Raw genomic sequence first — 21,524 nt, 5'->3', positions numbered from 1 at the left:
CATTTAAGTGCAAAGCACGAGGTGCAGTGGAGTAGACACCTCAAAAACCAAGAAAGGTCTCTGGCTCCTCCTGCTTCCTCTTCTGCTGCAGTCTCGGCCTCTTCATCTACCTCTGGAGCGACAGTGCCACCTGGCACCCCGCAAACAGAGGATCTGCCAGCAACACCAACACCTGGGTCACCAAGCATCTCCACAATGTCCCAAGGAAGCGTTTAGCTCTCCATCTCCCAAATGCTGGAGAGGAAGAGGAAGTACCCCCCTACCCACCTGCGATCCCTAGCCCTGAATGCCAGCATTTCTAAATGACTGGCCTTTGAAATGCTGTCATTTCGTCTGGTGGAGATGGATAGTTTTAAAGGCCTTATGTCGGTGGCTGTCCCACAGTACGTCGTGCCCAGCCGCCACTACTTTTCCAGGAGAGCCATCCCTTCCCTGCACAACCAAATAGGGGACAAATCAGGTGTGCACTGCGCAATGCCATCTGTGGCAAGGTGCACCTGACTACGGATACGTGGACCAGTAAGCACGGTCGGGACCGTTATATATCCATAACAGCACACTGGGTAAATGCAGTGGCGGCTGGGCCTGAGGCGGATAGCAGTTTGGCGCATGTCCTTCCACCACCGAGGATTGCAGGGCGCTTCAGTTTGCCTTCTGTTGCTTCCTCCTCCTACTCTGCTTCCTCATCCTCTACCAGCTCCTCATCTGGTCAGCGTAACACCTTCACCACCAACTTCAGCACAGCCGGGGGTAAACGACAGCAGGCAGTTTTAAAACTTATCTGTTTGGGGGACAAACCCCACACCGCGCAGGAGCTGTGGACGGGCCTTGAACAACAGACCGATGAGTGGTTGGTGCCAGTCAGCCTCAAGCCCGTCCTGGTGGTGTGCGATAATGGGCGAAATCTCGTAGCAGCTCTGGGACTAGCCAGTTTGACGCACATCCCTTGCCTGGCACATGTGCTGAATTTGGTGGTGCGGAGATTCCTTAAAAATTACCCTGATATGTCAGAGCTGCTGCATAAAGTGCGGGCCATCTGTGCGTGCTTTCGTCGTTCTCACCCTGCTGCTCGCCTGTCAGCGCTGCAGCGTAACTTCGGCCTTCCTGCTCACCGCCTCATATGCGACGTGCCTACAAGGTGGAACTCCACCTTGCACATGCTGGCCAGACTGTGCGAGCAGCAGCAGGCGATAGTGGAGTTTCATCTGCAGCACGCACGGGTGAGTCACTCGGCGGAACAGCACAACTTCACCACCAATGACTGGGCCTCTATGAGAGACCTGTGTTCCTTGTTGCGCTGTTTTGAGTACTCCACCAACATGGCCAGTGCCGATAATGCAGTTCTCAGCGTAACTATCCCACTTCTATGCCTCCTTGAAAAAACGCTGCTGGCGATGATGGAAGAGGATGTGGCACAGGAGGAGGAAGAGGGATCATTTCGTAGGGTTTCCGGACAGTCATTCCCAAGCCGCTCAGAGGGTGGGTTCCTGCACCCACAAATTCCAGGTACACAATTGTCCAGCCAGGGCACAGTTCTGGAGGATGATGAAGTGGAGGATGAGGAGGAAGAGATAGAGGAGGAGGAACCATGTTCACAGAAGGGTGGCACCCAGACAAGCTCATGGCCATCACTGGTGCGTGGCTGGGGGGATATAGAGGACACAGACGATACACCTCCCACATAGGACAGCTTTTCGTTGCCTCTGGGCAGCCTGGCACACATGAGTGATTACATGCTGCAGTGTCTCAGCAACGACCGCCGAGTTGCCCACATTCTAACTTGTGCTGATTACTGGGTGGCCACGCTGCTGGATCCCTGTTACAAGTACAACGTACCGTACTTAATTCCCTCACTGGAGTGTGATCGTAAGATGTGCGAGTACAAGTGCATGCTGGTAGACGCGCTGCTGGTGGCATTCCCACCTGACAGCGGGGGCACAGTGGAAGCACAAGGCGAAGGCAGAGGACGAGGAAGAGGTCGCCAACGCAGCTGGGGCACCGCCAGCACCTCAGAAGGCAGGGTTAGCATGGCCGAAATGTGGAAAAGCTTTGTCAGCACGCCAAAACAACCAGCACCACCAGCTGATATGGAACGTCTTAGCAAGAGGCAGCATTTCACCAACATGGTGGAGCAGTATGTGTGCACACGCCTACACGTTCTGAATGACGGGTCTGCCCCCTTCAAGTTCTGGCTCTCCAAATTGGGCGCATGGCCTGAGCTTGCCCTTTACGCCTTGGAGGTGCTGGCTTGCCCTGCAGCCAGTGTATTATCTGAACGTGTGTTTAGCACGGCAGGGGGCGTCATCACAGAAAAGCGCAACTGCCTGTCCGCAGCCAATGTTGACAAGCTCATGTTCATTAAAATGAACCAGGCATGGATCCCTCAGGACTTGTCCGCACCTTGTGCAGAATAGACATGTATACCGGCACTAACCAGCCATTGTTATACTGCAGCGCAATTGCTCATTGTTGTATTTTGGATATTTCACACTCTTAGAGTGTCACCTAATTTAAAAAAATTAAATTAAAACCAAAAACCTGTGTTGGCTACCTCGTCCTCCTCCACCGCCGCTTCCACCTACACCGCTATGTCCACCAGCCTCCTCAAACTCCTACTCCATATGGAACTCCACCTCATAACTGCAGTTGTACGTATTTTATTTTATATCATTTTATATCATTTCACTACTTTCTCAGTTACATTTTCGGGTGAAATAGTACCACTGCTATACCTAGTAGACCGTTAAAAAAAATAAAAAAATTTCAGTTACATTTTCTGGTGAAATTCACAAATTTTTGGGTGTATAGTATCACTGCTATACCTAGTAGACAGGTTAAAAAAAAAATTATTGTCTGTTACATTTTCTGGTGAAATTCATCAATTTTTGGGTGTGATGTACCACTGCTATACCTAGTAGGCTGGTTAAAAAAAATAAAAATTGGTCAGTTAAATTTTCAGTTGAAATTCAACAATTTTTGGGTGTGAAGTACCACTGCTATATCTAGTAGACAGGTTAAACAATAAAAAAAAAATTGTCTGTTACATTTTCTGGTGAAATTCAGCAAATTTTTGGTGTGATGTACCACTGCTATACCTATAAGACCGGTAAAAAAAAAATAACATTTGTCAGTTACATTTTAGGGTCAAATTCACCAATTTTTGGGTGTAATATACCCCATCTCTACCTAGTTGACAGCTTAATAAATTTCAATAATTTTGAATTTTCGGGTGACAATAAACAATTGTTTTCTGTCATAGACCCCTGCTCTACCAAGTAGACAGGTTAATAAATAAATTTCTGTAATTTTTCGGTTACATTCTTGGGTTGACATTATACAATTTTAGATGTGAATAAACCCCTGATCTGCATAAAATTTCTGAAATGCTTCTTTAATTGATGCTCGCCACCTCCTTTGATTCAATGCTTAAACTTAAACAAGTTGTACCACATTTGCACTTCAATAATTTGTCCCACATTTCCGCTATACTCTTTTGGCCAACATTTGCGCCTCAATAGCTTTTCCCACATTTCCGCTTGATTCTTTTGGCCCACATTTGGGCTTCTGTAATGTGTCCCACATTTTTTTATTTTTATTTTTTTATTTTGGTTTTAAACGTTTTATTGAATAAATCAGTACAATACAAAAATAGAGCAAAAGAGAAGTAAACAAACTCCTCTACTCTTATATATAAGAAGAACAGAATACAGGTCTGTCAAATATTAATTATACAATAAGTATAATAAGACGGCATCCAAGGGGTTAATCGGTATAGAATATCCCATGGAAAATATGGAAGACATACTTTAGAAAAAGCACATTTAAAAACCAGGTGGCAATTATTAATCTAAAATGTCTGTTAATTACCTTAAGTTTTAGTGATATGATCCATCCGAGACGGTCCCAAGCGGAGGCAGCAGCACCGTCTGAGTAACTCAACGTCCAACAATCTAAGAAGGGTTAGGAAATAAGTAGATGGGAAGACAGATGGGGTAGGCCCTAGAGGCTGTATATCTAAGGATAATGTTGATAGTGCTAATCTCTGTCTAATAGCCTCTAAAGGAAATCCATTGCCTCCAGTTCTTTAGAAACTTATGATGGGATCTCAGTTTCCATGAGGATAACTCCTCTAATCAGTAAATTTGATCTATTTTCTGATACCATTGATCCAAAGAGGGAACCTCGGAGGATAACCATAGTGTAGGGATCAGCAATTTTGCAGCATTCACTAGATGTTTGAAAAGAAGTAGATTGGGGGGGAGGGGTTACGAGGATAAAGATTCAGGAGGGCAACTTCCGGAGACGGAGTAATATTGGAAATGCAAATCCTGTTACTGATTTGAAAAACCTTTTCCCACCAATTAAGTAAAATTGGGCAGGTCCACCATATGTGGATAAAAGCGCCCCTTTCTTTTGAGCATCTCCAACATGTGTCAGATGCTGTAACTGAATATAAGCATGTCTTGTCGGGGGTTTTATACCATCTTGTGATGATTTTATAGTTATTCTCCTGAATCCTGACACACCTTGAGGTTTTATGTGAAGAGTTATATATGATGCAGGTATCCTCCGGTGAGAGACTTATATTTAGGTCTTTTTCCCAAAGTCTTATGAAAGCAGGCGTTAGGGCTTCAGGAGGAGTTCTCAACCTGTTGTACCATTGTGAGATCAGTTTATGTGGGGTGGAATCACGAGAGATAATATGTTCAAGCCAGGTAATAGGGCGTAACCATGTATGTAATTGTACGTTTTGAGACATGTATGCTCTTAAGAAATGGAGCCCATTAAAACTTGAGAGTGGGCTTTTTAAGAGATCGCATATCTCTTTTATGGAGAGTAGTTTGCCTTCTTTGTATAGATCTATCAGTTTCAGATTAGACTGAGCAATTTCAGTGGGAAGGCTGCTCTGTAAGGCCTGGGGGGCTAAGTGAAAAATATCCTCTATTTTGAGGACAGGAGATGGGAGTGGGGAGCTTAAGGGTGATTTTTGTAAGGTGTACCACGCATTCAGAGTGGCTTTCATAACTGGAGTAATATTAGGATGGGGGGGCAGTGGAGACATGCGTCCCAGTAGAGCCGCTCTGAATGGAAGTTCCAAGAAGGACTCTTCCATTGGGACCCAAGATTTCTGCTTGGGGGCCGTTAACCAGTCTACTACTCTAGTGAGTAAAATAGCTCTGCCATAGAGTTCAGGGTCTGGTAAAGCTATTCCTCCCCTCTCTCTCGGGTAAGACAAAGATTTGTAAGACGTTCTGGCCTTTTTCTTATTCCATATAATGGAACGAAACATGGACTTGAGTTTAGAGTAATATGTGGAAGGGACGGGGATTGGTAAAGTTTGTTGGAGGTAGGTAAGTTTAGGGATGATGAGTGACATTAATATGTTTTTCCTCCCAAACCACGAGAGTATAGGGATATCAAGAGAAGTTAAATCTTCCGCCAATTTATTTTGGAGAGGGATATAGTTCAGGTTAAAGAGTTGATTGGGATCTGTACTCATTTTGATGCCTAGATAGGTTAGATAAGGAGAGGACCAGTTAAATGGCGAACACGCTTCTAGATGACTTTTCAAAGACTTTTTAAGTCCTGTGGATATTATTGGTGATTTATTGTGATTCACCTTGAAATTAGAAAGTGATCCATATGTTTCAAAATGGTCATAAATTTTTGGGAGAGCCATTTCGGGGTTACTTATTATTAAAACCAAGTCGTCCGCGAATGCGACTACTTTGTGCTGTTGGTCCCCTAGATTTATTCCCAATATATCAACATCCATCCGAATAGTCTGTAGAAGAGGTTCTAAGGCGAGAACAAACAGGAGGGGAGATAGAGGGCAGCCTTGCCGGGTGCCATTACTAATTCTAAAGGAATTTGACAGGGTATCGTTGACCCTAACTGAAGCTGAGGCATGTTGATACATTGCTTTTATTGCTGCTATGAAGGGGAGGGGGAAAATACGAGATTGCAGCGCCGCGTACATGAAGGACCAGTTGACTCTGTCAAATGCCTTCTCAGCATCTGTGCTGAGAAGGACCAAAGGTAGGCCTTTCCTCTTGACATAGTGTATAATGTTGAGGATACGAGCCGTGTTATCTTTCCCTTCTCTTTTTTTCACGAAACCCACTTGGTCTCTGTGGATTAATGAGGGGAGAAATTTTGATAATCTGTTTGCGAGCATCTTAGCTAGAAGTTTTAAATCAATATTGAGAAGAGAGATGGGCCTGTAGTTGGGACAAAGAGAATGGTCTTTACCTTCCTTGGGTATTAAGGTGATGTGAGCTTTGGTCATATCAGTCGATAAAGGTATGTGTCCCACATTTGCGCCTCAATAGCTTTTCCCACATTTCTGCTCGATCCTAATTTTTTTAAATAAATGTATATCCCTTAAATTTGATCTCTTTTTCTCACACTCCCTCTCCGGCCTGGAACATTGATTCCCCGCCACCCGTAATCACCATGGTAGGCGCATAAAAGAACATCGAAAGTTGATAGAGCAGATATCAAATAGGATCGTGAACATCATGGGGACATGCGACATGGTGGGGCAGTAAGTATGCACACGCCTACACGAACTGACTGACAGGGGTCAGCCCCTGCAACTTCTGGGTCTCCAAATTGGGCACATGGCCTGAGCTTGCCCTTTACCCCTTGGAGGTGCTGGCCTGCCCTGCACCCAGTGTATTGTCTGAACGTGTGTTTAGCACGACTGGAGGGTTATATTTCCCAATGTTTTGGGGTGTACCCTAATTTCAAAAAAGTCATTTCCCTATCCACATTTGTTTGCAGAGCACTTGCCAAGCTTTTAACCACATTTTGATGCCATTTGCAGCCCTCTAGCCCTTTCCATGACATTTTTACAGCCATTTTAGTGCTCAAAAGTTTGGGTTCCCATTGACTTCAATGGGGTTCGGGGTCAAGTTCGCGGTCAAGTTCGGGTCCCGAACTCGAACTTTTTTATGAAGTTCGGCCGAACCCGTCGAACCCGAACATCCAGGTGTCCGCTCAACTCTAGTGGCCATATGTTGTAGACAGGCCCAAATTGACAAAGATGGGGTCAATGCAAGTAGGTGGGGTCAAATCAAGTAGGCGGAGCTAACACGCAACACATAGATGGGGCCTGCAATTCCATAGAAGGATGGTATATTTTGGTACACCTTGGTATTTGGATCTGCAGCAGAATCAAATACCAAAGCATAACACAATATACTGCCCTAGTAAAACCATGTACCACAGCATAGCACAATATACTGGCTCAGCAGAACCAATTAGAGGAAGGTGCTGATGTGAGAAGAGGGATAGTCAAATCACGTCTGGGTGATGCTAAGGGGCCTTTATCAAGGCGAATGCTCCAACTAATGCCACACTAGAGATTTCATCTACAGACAGATGAGGAATCAGGGCATGTCCATGGAGGAAGCAAGATCAATATACAGTATATGGTACAACTGGAACGGGACAAGGAGATCATCTGTTAGATATCTATCTATATCTATCTATCATCTATCTCTTTATCTATCTATCTATCTATCTATCTATCTATCTATCAAGGATACTCTACTATAAGCAGCACTTTAGCTACCCTAACAGATCACTAGCCACCTACTATGATTTTTTGGTTAGCTGAATCTATGAAGCACACGGCCTAAACAGCTTAACAGGGGTGTTGCTAGGTTAAAACATGTTTTGTCCCAGGTCCTGAATGTCCTGCCCGCCAGCTAGATACAACAGTTTTGCCTGTATTGCTGCAATTCAAATGAATCTAATGCAGTGAAAGATCTGAAGGACCTGTGGTGACATCACAGGTCATGTGACCAGTAAATCAGTCAGTGGTTGAGAAGGACCTGGGAGATGTTATTTACATAAGACTTCAGGAACAGTATGTGCTCCAAGAATCAGGTCAGCTGACTACCTGAACATACTGAATGACCAGGTATTTCCATCTATATTATTAGTATATATAATGGACCCCTGTGTATAATGATAGTAGAGGATAGTAGAGGATGATAGTAAAGTGATGAATCTAAAAATGTTTTCTGTGAAACTCTGTAGAGATGAGACGCGGCTGAAAGAAGGTATCATGGCTGTCTTATCTCCGAATGAAAATGTTGAGGAAAGTCTACATCACAGGAGATGTCACTGTATGGATGAGGTATGCGGTGCTGTATTCTACTGTATATAATAATGTCCATCCACATATCTGTTTAATGCCGCCAGTGCCTCCAGTAAGGTCCCCTCTATTGCCCCACATTATAAAATGCCCCTTGTAATGCCCCTTATAGTGCCCCAGTATTCAAATGTCACCTATGCCTCCAGTAATGCTTCCTATAGTGTCCCAGTAGTAATTTACTCCACAGTGTTTTCCCAGCAGTAATGTCCCCCAGAGTGCCCTCCAACAGTAATGTTCCCCCAGTTGTAATGTCACCCAGAGTGTCCCCCAGTACTAATGTCCCCCAAAGTCCCTCCCCGAGTAGTAATGTCTCAGTGTCACCTCAGTAGTAATGTCCTTTCAGTGCTACCCCCCAGTAGTACTGTCCCAACAGTGTCCCTCCCCCTAGTAATGGCCCCTTGGTTAGGGATGGAAAAAAAATAATACTCACAGAGTTTCATTCCTCACCAAGATTTACTGTCTTATAGGCCTTAGCCCCTTAAAGGGAACCTGTCACCAGTTTTATGGTGTCCTAACTAAGGGCAACATAAATAAGTGGCTGATTCTCCTAGCAAAATGCTGGGTCACTTTCTTTAATTGACCCAGTCAATCTGCCAACATCTTGTATTGAAAAGCTCTAGCTGATAATGATGAATCATGAATATTCATGAGCTCCTGACTCTCCCCGCCTACCATCTGCAGATTGACAGTTATTTTCCATATGAATCAGCAGCAGGTGGTCAGGGGAGTGGCTATATCTCTGAATTAAATAAACGCTGGACTCAATGACATCACGCTGGACTCAAATCAGCTCATTAGCATGCGGCATGTGGCATCTTTGTTTGTATATTATGAGGTAACCATCTGTCACACCAGTAAGTGAATACATCTAAGGTACTTTTTAGTAGTTAATGATTGTATATAATTAGTTAGATTATAATCAAATATCCACATGACAGGTTGCCTTTAAGGAAAATTCATTTTTATTTATATACACTTTTTGTGATGTAAGGTGACAAAAAATTGTTTATTTAGCACAGTTTTTATTTTTTATTTTTTATGGTGTTCATGTGAGGTCATGTGATATTTTTATAGAGCCGGTCGATACGAACGTGGCGATACCAAATATGTATACTTTTCTTTTTATTTATGTAAGTTTTACACAATAACAGCTTTTTTAAAACAAAAAAAAATGATGTTTTAGTGTCTCCATATTCTGAGCTATAGTTTTTTTATTTTTTGGTGATTGTCTCAGGTAGGGGCTAATTTTTTGCGAGATGAGGTGACGATTAGATTGGTACTATTTTGGTGGGCAAACACCTTTTTGATCGCTTGCTGTTGTACTTTTTGTGATGTAAGGTGACAATTTTTTTTTTATTTGGCACAGTTTTTATTTTTTATTTTTCACCGTGTTCATCTGAGGGGTTAGGTCATGTGTTATGTTTATAGAGCTGGTCGATACGGACGCGGTGATACCTAATATGTATACTTTTTTTCCCCCTATTTTTTTAAAATAATTTTTTTACTTTATTTGAGGAAAATGACGATTTTGTTTATTTTTACTTTTTGGGGGAAAACTTTATTTTTTCAACTTTTTTTTTTCACTTTTTTTTGTCCCACTTTGGGACTTGAACTTTTGGGGGTCTAATCCTTTACAATGCATTCCAATACTTCTGTATTGGAATGCATTGGCTGTATGAGTAATACTGTGTGTATTACTCATACAGCTTCCGGCCTGTGAGATCCAGGAGGCTGGATCTCACAGGCTCGTCACCGGAAGGCAGCGTGATGCCTTCCTTAGACATCGCGCTGCCTTCCATGCCATCGGGTCCCCCCCAGCCCAATGGGGACCCGATGGCACCGCCCGCCGTCGCCGCAACCGCAGGTAAAAGCCTCAAACCGCAGTTCTGAATTGACCTGCGGTTTGCGGCGATCGCCGATGCATTGTAAAGGACATGACCCCCCCAGCGTTGACCCCCCCAGCGTTGTGACAGGATGCCCGCTGAATGATTTCAGGGGGCATCCTGTCACAATTAACCCCGGCCGCGCCGCAATCTACTTTTAAACTTAGGACGTACCGGTACGTCCTGAGTCCTTAAGGACTCGGCAAACATGGTGTACCGGTACGTCCTAAGTCCTTAAGAGGTTAGGGTAAGGCTTATGAGGGTGAACAGAAAATCGTTATATACGCAGTCGGCTGCCAAACCCTAAGTTCCTGGCACCCTAGACACACGCCCTCGGGTGCCATTTTGTAAATATGGCCCTGGTGGCCAGTGTAAAAATTGTGGGATTTTAGTTTATTTTTTAATATAGTAACATGGAAAATTTAAAACAAATTTCACTATAAAAAAAATATGTGTTTAACATAAAAAGGTGATTTAACCAATAGGTAATTTTCTGATTAGGCTATTTCCTGATGACACATTCCCTTCAATTGCATTTTTTTATGTTGTATGATTTGTTAATATCTCTAGATTTTCTGTTACCTACTGTACTTTATTATGCTTGGTGTGGTACCTATGCAATCAGTGTTAAATAAGGATAAGAATGTGAAATTAGCACAACAATGATTAAAATCTATTGTAAAGAAGGTTATATCTTATTTCAGTCATTTTAAACTAATGAAAATAGTCATTTAGATTTGAAATATTTATTAATGAAAAGCTAGCATGAACATAAAGCTCATTATTAATTTTGCAGAATTTTCTTGCTTAGTGGGGATTGCGCACTGATCTCTAATGCCTACTACGCTGGTCCAGATGAATCTTATGGAGCCAAGAGAGTCTAATCAGCTCATTATATTAGGATATTTTTGATGACTGCAGCTACTATGAAAACACAAATATCAGTCCTTATAATGGTTCTACCATAATGAACTTTTGATGATGCCGCTATATCAACATATATCAACATAATGCTATAAAGTGTGGAGGTTCTTCATTATTGTTTTCTAATGGATGAAGTCTCAGTCCATTGGCAATGACTTGGGATAATTCTTTATGTTTATTGCAAGCATTATCCATGATAACATTTACAAATACATTTCTAAAAGATGGAACTGTTTTATATTAATTTGCTCTACATTATTAGTGTTCACAAACCATTTAATGAGGTTACAAGTTAGAACTAGTTTTATTTTTAACTGCAAATTTATATCATAGTACAACAAGATATATAAAATTATATTATACATTATTTACCACTTCAAGACCAAGCATGTTTTGACAGCAACATTTTCTTTTATTCCTCCTTGCGTTCCAAAAGCCTTTTTTTTTACATAGCTATATGAAGGCTTGTTTTTTTGTGAAACAAGTTGTTGCGTATAATACAGTATATCAAGAATTTTGGGTGGTTTAATTTTATGACCTTTACTATAAGGTAACATGGAATGATAACCTTTTTATGATGGTCAGTATAATTATAGACATTCCAAACCAGTTTTTGTTATATTGTACTACTTTGAAAATGTAAACCTTTCTTTAAAAAAATAAAAATAATGCTTTGAGTCTCCATACTCTGACACCGATAATTAAAAAAAAAATGTTGCCATCAACTTGTTTTTGCAATGCCATCTATAGTTTTTATTGGTAGAATTTTGAAGTATATATGACTTTTTGATCATGTTGCATCCATTTTTTGAGGGAGGCAAGGTTACTAAAATGAGCAATTCTGGAAATGTGTAAATTGTTATCACAACATTTTTTCACGCAAGATTGATAAATTTGTATTTTAAACTCTCCCCGACATCAACTTACATGTATGGCAGATGTCAGGTCTTTAACCCCTTCCCAACCAGCACCGTACAAGTACAAACCTGGCTGTATCTTTAAAGTTGGACTACTCTCTGGAGGGGAGCGGGCGCCATGACCGCGGAGTGCCTGCTGTTTCATACAGCAGACACCCGCGTCTCATGTCTGTGACTGGCGATAATGCCGGTCATGGACATTTAACTCTTTGGATGCCGTGGTCAATCCTGGTGGTGGTCAATATACCTCATGGGTATTGCTATGTGTGAAAATGCCCATACTTTAAAAATATTAAAATATTTTCCCCATATGGCAAACTGAAACCGACAAAAATATCAAAACAGCCAATTAGCTGTTTTTGGTTGCATAATTTCCCACAAAAACAAATATAAAAAGTATCAAAAAGTCATACACACACTAGAATGGTATCAATAAAAAGCACAGATCACTTTGCAAAAAATGAGCTCTACTACAGCTCCATACACATAACTACAAAAATGTTTTAGGGGTCAGAATATGGCAGCAAAAAATTTTAACTGAATTTTTAAAAGAGTTTATTATTATTATTAAAGAAAAACATAAAACTGTGGTGGTATTGTTTTTTTTTTTCCAATTTCACCCCATTTAGAATTTTTTCTTGCTTCCCACTACATCATATGCTATATAAAATGGTGGCATTGGAAAGTACAATTTGTCCCACAAAAAACAAGCCTTCATACGTCTATTTGAGTGGAAAATAAAAAAGATCATTGGTATCACTGCATCTGAAAATGCTCCAGTTATTAACATATAAAAATGTTTATCCCATACAGTGAATGGCGTAACAGCAAAAATATCAAAATAGCCTATTCACCATTTTTGGTTGCTTCATCTCCTAAAATTATTAAATAAAAAGTTATCAGAAAGTCATACACACCAAAATAATATCAATAAAAAATACAGATCAGCCTGCAGAAATTGACCCCTCACACAGCTCCTTAGATGTACTGCAATGATTATATATCAGTTTTATGTGACTTGAAAAAAAAAATGTATGGCTCCTGACAGTTAAAAAATAAAAAGGAAAAAATTGAAAATAGCTGCATCAGGAATGGGTTAATCCATCTTTAAATTTGATTATATCAATAAGCTTTATTTTTATTGCTTTTTTTTATTATATTTGATCGTTTTTGTATATTTAAAAAATATTGACCTTTTTGCCTTTCTTTTTAGTCCACCTAGGGGAGTTCAACATGCAATCACTTGATTTATTGCGCAATCTTTCCGCAAGAAAGCAGAACATTTTGTAAATACTAATATTTTCACTGATGTGTACAATGTGTTAGACAACACATTGCATAATCTAAGTAAGATATAGATATTTATAATGGTAAGATCATTCAGTTGCAAATACTTGTTTTGATATTTCTGATAATGTCAACTGCTTCTTCTTTCTATCTCCATGCACTTTGCTTAATGAACTGTAACAGTGTGTAATGTCCACTGTTTTAAGCCAGGTTAATTTGGACATTCAACAATTTAATGTTTCACCATGTGGCCTCACTTGAACATTAATGAATCATAAAAGACCATGGCATTTCTTTTTACAACGCCCCACCATTTTTAATTGCTGTACTAATTACTTCTTATCACCTGTTATCAAGCATAATCAGAGCCAGTTTGAAATTACTCTGGAAATGATATTTCACAAATCGCTAACGTTTACAGTGTTTATTTATTTTTTATTTAGCATGTGATTAACCAGTAAGCAATGTATATAGCATAACTAACTGTTTTGTATTTTGACTATTAGCTACAAAACAAAAATGTTTACATACCACCTATTAGGAAATGAGTTCAATGTATCACTTTACTGAACATTTAGATAATTAAAACTGAGTCACTCAAACAGGACATCATAGCTGGGTCATATACATAGAAACATAGAATGTGTCGGCAGATAAGAACCATTTGGCCCATCTAGTCTGCCCAATATACTGAATACTATGAATAGGCCTTGGCCCTATCTTATATGAAGGATGGCTTTATGCCTATCCCATGCATTCTTAAACTCCTTCACTGTATTTGCAGCTACCACTTTGTAATGCCGCCGACGCGACGGCCTTTTGTTCGTCTGCCGCGGTCCTTGCGTTCCACCGTGGAACGCGGAAGACGCGCGAACTCCGGGTTGTGACGCGGCGGCTGCGTTCCACGGTGGAACGCGGAAGTCATTCGGACCAATCAGAGGTCCCTATTGCACTTCCTGGTTCCATTTAAGGGGGCTGGTGAGGCGGCATGGCGTGCTGTAATTGTTGTCGGTACGCCTGCTGCCTCACCACCTGTGTATGGGATCTCTAGAAACCGAACCTTTCACCTCTCCCCTGCTGTCATCTGGGAGACGGATCCGCACCGCAACCGGACCCGCTCCAGTTACCCCGCTGCCATCCGGAGGACAGATCTGCTCAGTAACCGGACCCTTCTCATTTCCTCACTACCATCTGGAAGACGGATCCACTCTGGCCTGATACTGCAGTCTCCTTGGGAGTTTCCACCATCGCATAGCGCTGCCAATCGCAAGTACCCTTTATGTGAGAGAGCTTCTCTCCTTTACTTACATGCAGGCTGAGATAACTGTGTAGGACTCTTACTGAGTGGCCCCTGTTAACCTGCGGCAGCTACCGCATTCTAATATTCTAACACCTAACCGCAGTCTATGAAGCAATAGTACTGTGCCGACCTGAATTGTTTTCTCCTGATCACGTGATGGTAGAATCTCAAACTCACCGTTGAGGTTGTGAGTGACGCCTGAGATTCATATCTGATTGATCCTAATAACCCGCAGTTGAGATCCACTGTTGAAAAAATTGCAGACGTGACACACTTCTGCAGGAAGGCTATTCCATGCATCCACTACTCTCTCAGTAAAGTAATACTTCCTGATATTACTTTTAAACCTTTGCCCCTCTAATTTAAAACTATGTCCTCTTGTAGCAGTTTTTCTTCTTTTAAATATTCTCTCCTCTTTTACCTTGTTGATTCCCTTTATGTATTTAAAAGTTTCTATCATATCCTCTCTGTCTCGTCTTTCTTCCAAGCTATACATGTTAAGGTCCTTTAATCTTTCCTGGTAAGTTTTATCCTGCAATCCATGTACTAGTTTAGTAGCTCTTTTCTGAACTCTCTCCAAAGTATCAATATCCTTCTGGAGATATGGTCTCCAGTACTGCGCATAATACTCCAAATGAGGTCCCACTAGTGCTCTGTAGAGCGGCATGAGCGCCTCCCTGTGTCTACTGGTAATGCCTCTCCCTATAAACCCAAGCATTCTGCTAGCATCTCCTGCTGCTCTATGACATTGTCTGTCTACCTTTAAGTCTTCTGAAATAATGACCCCTAAATCCCTTTCCTCAGATACTGAGGTTAGGACTGTATCACTGATTTTATATTCTGCTCTTGGGTTTTTACGCCCCAGGTGCATTATCTCGCACTTATCAAGATTAAATTTTAGTTGCCAGATTTTTGACCATTCCTCTAGTTTTCCTAAATCCTTTTCCATTTGGTGTATCCCCCCAGGAACAACAACCCTGTTAAAAATCTTTGTGTCATCAGCAAAAAGACACACCTTACCATCGAGGCCTTCTGCAATTTCGCTGATAAAGATATTAAACAATATGGGTCCCAGAACAGATCCCTGAGGTACCTCACTGGTAACAAGACCATGGTCTGAATATCCTCCATTGACTACAACCCTCTGTTGTCTGTCCCTCAGCCACTGCCTAATCCATTCAACAATATGGGAGTCCAAGCCCAAAGACTCTAATTTATTGATTAGCCTTCTATGTGGGACAGTATCAAAAGCTTTACTAAAGTCTAGATAAGCGATGTCTACTGCACCTCCGCCATCTATTATTTTAGTCACCCAATCAAAAAAATCAATAAGATTAGTTTGACATGATCTCCCTGAAGTAAACCCATGCTGTTTTTCATCTTTCAATCCATGGGATTTTAGATGTTCCACAATCCTCTCCTTAAGTATGGTTTCCATTAATTTCCCCACTATTGATGTGTGGCTTACTGGCCTATAGTTGCCCGATTCCTCCCTACTACCTTTCTTGTGAATGAGCACAACATTTGCTAATTTTCAATCTTCTGGGACGACTTCTGTTACCAGTGATTGGTTAAATAAATCTGTTAATGGCAGGGTGGATAAAAATCAATGATTTAGAAAAAAAAAATATATAATGATTTTTTTTATTTAACCCCTTAAGGACACAGCCTTATTTCACCTTAAGGACCAGGCCATTTTTTGTGACCAGTGTCACTTTAAGTGGTGATAACTTTAAAACGCTTTGACTTATCCAGGCCATTCTGAGATTGTTTTTTCATCACATACTGTACTTCATGACACTGGTAAAATGAAGTAAAAAAAAATCATTTTTATTTATAAAAAAATACCAAATTTTGCAAAAATTTGTAAAAAATTGCAAATTTCCAAGTTTCAATTTCTCCACTTCTATAATACATAGTAATAGCTCCAAAAATAGTTATTACTTTACATTCCCCATATGTCTACTTCATGTTTGGATCATTTTGGGAATGATATTTTATTTTTTGGGGATGTTACAAGGCTTAGAAATTTAGAAGCAAATCTTGAAATTTTTAAAAACCCAATTTTTAGGGACCAGTTCAGGTCTGAAGTCACTTTGCGAGGCTTACATAATAGAAACCACCCAAAAATGACCCCCATTCTAGAAACTACACCCCTTAAGGTATTCAAAACTGATTTTACAAACTTTGTTAACCCTGTTCCACAAGAATTAATGGAAAATAGAGATATAACTTTAAAATTTCACTTTTTTGGCAGATTTTCAATTTTAACCATTTTTTTTCAGTAACAAAGCCAAACCAAACTCAATATTTATGGCTCTGATTCTGTAGTTTACAGAAACACCCCATATGTGGTGGTAAACCGCTGTACGGGCACACGGCAGGGAGCAGAATGAAAGCAATGTCATATGGTTTTTGGAAGGCAGGTTTTGCTGGACTGTTTTATTTGACACCATGTCTCATTTGAAGCCCCCCTGATGCACCCCTAGAGTAGAAACTCCATAAAAGTGACCCCATCTAAGAAACTACACCCCTCAAGGTATTCAAAACTGATTTTACAAACGTCGTTAACCCTATAGGTGTTCCACAAGAATTAATGGAAAATAGAGATACAATTTCAAAATTTCACTTTTTTGGCAGATTTTCCATTTTAATAATTTTTTTTCCAGTTACAAAGCAAGGTTTAACAGCAAAACCAAACTCAACATTTATTGCCCTGATTCTGTAGTTTACAGAAACACCCCATATGTGGTCGTAAACTACTGTACGGGCACACGGCAGGGCGCAGAGGGAAAGGAATGCCATACGGTTTTTGGAAGGCAGATTTTGCTGGACTTTTTTTTTTGACACCATGTCCCATTTGAAGCCCCCCTGATGCACCCTAATATGTATACTTTTTTTTTATTTATGTAAGTTTTTCACAATGATTTCATTTTTAAAGCCAAAAAAATCATGTTTTAAAGTTTCCATAGTCTGAGAGCCATAATTTTTTCAGTTTTTGGGCGATTACCTTGGGTAGGGTATGATTTTTGCGGGATGAGATGACGGTTTAAGTGGCACTATTTTCGGGTGCGTGTGACTTTTTGATCGCTTGCTATTACACTTTTTGTGATGTAAGGTGACAAACAATGGTTTATTTAGCACAGTTTTTATTTTAAATTTTTTACGGTGTTCATCTGAGGGGTTAGGTCATGTGATATATTTATAGACCTGGTCGATACGGACGCGGCGATACCTAATATGTATACTTTTTTTATTTATGTAAGTTTTACACAATGATTTCATTTTTGAAGCAAAAAAAATCATGTTTTAGTGTTTCCATAGTCTGAGTGCCATAATTTTTTCAGTTTTTGGGAAATTACCTTGGGTAGGGTATGATTTTTGCGGGATGAAATGACGGTTTTATTAGCACTATTTTGGGGTGCGAGTGACTTTTTGATCGCTTGCTATTATGCTTTTTGTGATGTAAGGTGACAAAAAATTGTTTATTTAGCACAGTTTTTTTTTTTTTTTTACGGTGTTCATCTTAGGTCATGTGATATTTTTATAGAGCCAGTCGATACGGACGCGGCGATACCTAATATGTATACTTTTTTTTATTTATGTAAGTTTTACACAATAACAGCTTTTTCAAAACAAAAACAATGATGTTTTAGTGTCTCCATATTCTGAGCCATAGTTTTTTTATTTTTTGGGCGATTGTCTCAGGTAGGGGCTAATTTTTTTTGGGATGAGGTGACAGTTAGATTGGTACTATTTTGGTGGGCAAACGCCTTTTTGATCGCTTACTGTTGTACTTTTTGTGATGTAAGGTGACAAAAAAATTGTTTCTTTAGCACAGTTTTTATTTTTTATTTTTTACGGTGTTCATCTGAGGGGTTAGGTCATGTGATATGTTTATAGAGCCGGTCGATACGAACGCGGCAATACCTAATATGTATACTTTCCCCCGCCTATTTTCTACCATTTTTTTTTACTTTATTTGGGGAAAATGACGTTTTTGTTTATTTTTACTTGAAACTTAAAATTTTTTGGGGGGAAAACTTAATTTTTTTAACTTTTTTTTTCAATTGAACTTTTGGGGGTCTAATCCTTTACAATCCATTCCAATACTTCTGTATTGGAATGCATTGGCTGTATGAGTAATACTGTGTGTATTACTCATACAGATTCCAGGGCCTGTGAGATCCAGGGGGCTGGATCTCACAGGCTCATCACTGGAAGGCAGCGCAGATGCCTCAGGAAAGCATCAGGCTGCCTTCCATGCCATGGTCCCCCACACAGCCCCATGGGGACCAGATGGCACCACCCGCCGCCGCAATAGATAAAAGCCGGCGATCGCCGACATGGGGGGGTCACGGGACCCCCTCGGGCATTTAGCTGAAGTGCCTGCTCAATGATTTGAGCAGGCACCGGCTTCCGATCACCGCCCGCTGCGCGGCGGTGATCGGAAATGCACAGGGCGTACAGGTAAGTGTCCTTAAGTACCAGTACTTAAGGGCGTACCTGTACGCCCTATGTCCTAAAGAGGTTAAATTAGATTTTTTTATATCAAATGCTTTTTGAGGAAAATATATTACCATCCAAAGGTTATTCCATCATGAAATAAAGATTTGTTTTTTTAATTTTGTAGAATAAGGCTGTACCTGGACTCCCATATTGTTGAATGGATTAGTCAGTGGCTGAGGGACAGACAACAAAGGGTTGTAGTCAAAGGAGTATATTCAGACCATGGTCTTGTTACCAGTGGGGTACCTCAGGGATCTGTTCTAGGACCCATATTGTTTAATATCTTTATCAGCGAAATTGCAGAAGGCCTCGATAGTAAGGTGTGTCTTTTTGCTGATGACACAAAGATTTGTAACAGGGTTGATGTTCCTGGAGGAATACACCAAATGGAAAAGGATTTAGGAAAACTAGAGGAATAATCAAAAATCTGGCAACTAAAATTTAATGTTGATAAGTGCAAGATAAAAAGCCAAGAGCAGAATATAAAATCAGTGATACAGTCCTAACCTCAGTATCTGAGGAAAGGGATTTAGGGGTCATTATTTCAGAAGACTTAAAGGTAGGCAGACAATGTCATAGAGCAGCAGGAGAAGCTAGCAGAATGCTTGGGTGTATAGGGAGAGGAATTACCAGTAGACACAGGGAGGAACTCATGCCGCTCTACAGAGCACTAGTGAGACCTCATTTGGAGTATTGTGCGCAGTACTGGAGACCATATCTCCAGAAGGATATTGATACTTTGGAGAGAGTTCAGAAAAGAGCTACTAAACTAGTACATGGATTGCAGGACAAAACTTACCAGGAAAGATTAAAGGACCTTAACATGTATAGCTTGGAAGAAAGACGAGACAGAGGGGAGATGATAGAAACTTTTAAATACATAAAGGGAAACAACAAGGTAAAAGAGGAGAGAATATTTTAAAGAAGAAAAACTGCTACAAGAGGACATAGTTTTAAATTAGAGGGGCAAAAGTGAAAAAGTAATATCAGGAAGTATTACTTTACTGAGAGAGTAGTGGATGCATGGAATAGCCTTCCTGCAGAAGTGGTAGCTGCAAATACAGTGAAGGAGTTTAAGCATGAATTGGATAGGCATAAGGCCATCCTTCATATAAGATAGGGCCAGGGTCTATCCATAGTATTCAGTATATTGAGCAGACTACAGGGTGGGCCATTTATATGGATACACCTTAATAAAATGGGAATAGTTGGTGATATTAACCTCCTGTTTGTGGCACATTAGTATATGTGAGGGGGGAAACTTTTCAAGATGGGTGGTGACCATGGCGGCCATTTTGAAGTCGGCCATTTTGAATCCAACTTTTGTTTTTTCAATAGGAAGCGTGTCATGTGACAGGCCTTTTGGCTAAGATCAAGTGTAGTATCTTTTCTTATCAGTTTAATATCTGATACGTCCCCTATCTGGGGACCATATATTAAATGGATTTTTCGAACAGGGAGATGGAAAAAGAGCTTGCTCTGTCCACTCCACGCATTGACCTGGTATTGCAGTACCTCCAGGACCGGTGCACCAAAAAAAAAAAAAAAAACTTATTGGGAATTTCACAAGAAAAACAATGGTGTGCTTGGTTTTAACAGTGGTGAAGGGAAGGAGAGTTCCCAAAACGCGTCTGGGCTGGATCGCACATATTAGAGAAGAAGTAGCTCCGCAATAATCAGCATGGCCATGCAAAAATTTCTTTCTCTCGTGTTGCACTGGATAGATGTCACGTGAGTTAAGTAAAGCCGGAACATAGCCTCAACTCCCGCGAGAATTTGGATGAGTTGGCTGGAGGAGCACGCAGTGAGACGCCGACTGTGTCCCGCGTTGCCCTCGCCGAACCAGATAAAGGCATGAAACAACAACAAGGAAGGTAAGGTGAAATCACCGATTTAATCCTTCATAAAGACCGGCAATACACTCTGTATATCTATACCGCAAAACCTGAATCCTACAGGTATAAGACTGTACCTAATGTCATTCTGTGTCAGCTATCATAAGGAATCGAATTACACGTGCAACACTGTGCGAATGAAGACCATTATTTAATACTGGTTACAAATCAGAGACCAGACTGCTAGTTACAAATCAGAGACCAGACAGCTGATACTGTGTGCGTATATAAATACATGAACAATACACATACAGATTAGAGTCCGGATGACTACAAAGTATCTCATCATTGTGCAGTAATAGAGAATTTTCAGCCAAACGGTTGTGGACACAAGGGACCCTTCCTACAAGTGTATTTATATTTTTATATTCACAGCATATAGTTTGTATTATTTAGTATTTTATGTCACCTACATGTGAATTTTATATTATTAGTAATTTTTACCATGTTTAATTAAACTTTTACATACCAAATGTTGAGTGCTCACCCAATATTCTGCTATTTCTTATAGCTCACAATTGGAGGGTGGGTGTCCCTCTCTTTTGGGTTTGTAGCACCTAATCCACAATTTCGTCCAGAGTGAGACACCGTCTTTAAAACGTATGATTTAAATCAAGCCTTACTGACTAGTGATTTAAATCG

At 40.6% G+C, this 21,524-nt stretch overlaps 1 non-coding gene across 1 annotated transcript; it reads left to right on the top strand.

The window, feature by feature from the left end:
• Window positions 1-20,330: 20,330 nt before the first annotated feature.
• On the top strand, window positions 20,331-20,524 carry LOC120987327. Its single transcript, XR_005775993.1, has one exon. It is a non-coding gene; the product is annotated as a U2 spliceosomal RNA (small nuclear RNA).
• The last annotated feature ends 1,000 nt before the right edge of the window (window positions 20,525-21,524 follow it).

This window comes from Bufo bufo, chromosome 1 (genome assembly GCF_905171765.1).
Source record: "Bufo bufo chromosome 1, aBufBuf1.1, whole genome shotgun sequence".
NCBI classification, from domain to species: domain Eukaryota; kingdom Metazoa; phylum Chordata; class Amphibia; order Anura; family Bufonidae; genus Bufo; species Bufo bufo.
The sequence above is the reverse complement of the archived record's forward strand: the minus strand, read 5'-3'. Positions and strand labels throughout refer to the sequence as shown.